Below are 1,689 nucleotides of genomic sequence, written 5' to 3'. Positions count from 1 at the left end.
CACTCTCTCTCTCTCATCTGGTCTGGGTGGCCGAGTGGTAACGCACTTGCGCTCGGAAGCGAGAGGTTGCGAGTTCGACCCTGGGTCAGGGCGTTAGCAATTTTCTCCCCCCTTTCCTAACCTAGGTGGTGGGTTCAAGTGCTAGTCTTTCGGATGAGACGAAAAACCGAGGTCCCTTCGTGTACACTACATTGGGGTGTGCACGTTAAAGATCCCACGATTGACAAAAGGGTCTTTCCTGGCAAAATTGTATAGGCATATTTAAAAAATGTCCACCAAATACCCGTGTGACTTGGAATAATAGGCCGTGAAAGGTGAATGCTCGCCCTAATAGACTTGAGGTTTGCTGGCCGATGTGAATGCGTGATATATTGTGTAAAAAATTCCATCTCACACGGCATAATACTAGTTATTGTAAAGCGCATTGAGCATATATGATTATGCGCTATAGCTTCTTCTTCTTCTGCGTTCGATGTTCTGCGCTATAGCAAATGTCCATTATTATCATTATTATTATTATCTCTCTCTCTCTCTCTCTCTCTCTCTCTCTCTCTCTCTCTCTCTCTCTCTCTCTCTCTCTCTCTCTCTCTCTCTCTCTCTCTCTCTCTCTCTCTCTCTCTCTCTCTCTCTCTCTCTCTCTCACTCTCTCTCTATCTGAATGCGCAACGTATACAGATAATTTACTCGCATGTAAATCATCGTAGAACCATCCACGCCTTCTATAACACAAAGCGTATTCTTCAAGTAAGGCCCCCCTCCTCAGCAACAAATTACAGGATGATTGAAGTTTACGGTCAAAATACAAATAGCGTTAGCTTGGTGTGGTTAGCCGACATTTTGGTCAGTAAAAAGCAAACAAGAGGCGAAGCCTTCAAGGCTCACGTAAGAAATCGACAAACAGTAACACAAACTCAATCACTCCGTCACACATACACACACACACACACACACACACACACACACACACACACACACACACACACACACACACACACACACACACACACACACACACACACAGACAGTAAGCATAGGTGAAACTATGCAAGAAAGCGAGACCCTGGATCTGCCAAGAAGTCTCGGCCCGCTCACAATAACAATGACCGAGACTTTCAGTAATTCCTTTGCGTGACGTCTAACCCTCTTACGTCATAATGTGACGTCTTCAAATAGTTTCTATCACACACGTCGAACACTTTTGACCGAGACTGACGTAATCCATAGACTCGGAAATGTTAAAGTTTCTACCACAGACATACACACATACATACATACATACATACATACATACGCACGCACGCACAGACAGACAAAGTTTATCATCGCATAGGCTACACTTACGTGAGCCAAAAATATCAATTCTTTCGCAGTATGTTTAACGAAAATTAAAATTATTTGAAGTATCCACGCTTTTCACAGGAAGATGCATGTTTATTGGTGTAGTCTAGTGGAAGATTAATCTAAACGTCTGTCGAAGCATAGGTTGATCTCTTGATATTCATGCAAATATTCGAATCATAAACAAAGCTTAACGAAATACCGTTCTTATCAGTAAATGTCCTGGGCAAAATATTCTGTAAAGAACCCCCCCCCCCCCCCCCCCCCCCCCCCCCCGCTCTCTACAGGAATTCGACTGTCCATTGACTATATGAGTGTATTCTAATGAAGGTGTGATTAAAGTGCATGTAA

This window comes from Littorina saxatilis, linkage group LG2, assembly GCF_037325665.1.
Source record: "Littorina saxatilis isolate snail1 linkage group LG2, US_GU_Lsax_2.0, whole genome shotgun sequence".
NCBI classification, from domain to species: domain Eukaryota; kingdom Metazoa; phylum Mollusca; class Gastropoda; order Littorinimorpha; family Littorinidae; genus Littorina; species Littorina saxatilis.
This window is presented reverse-complemented; position numbering follows the sequence as displayed.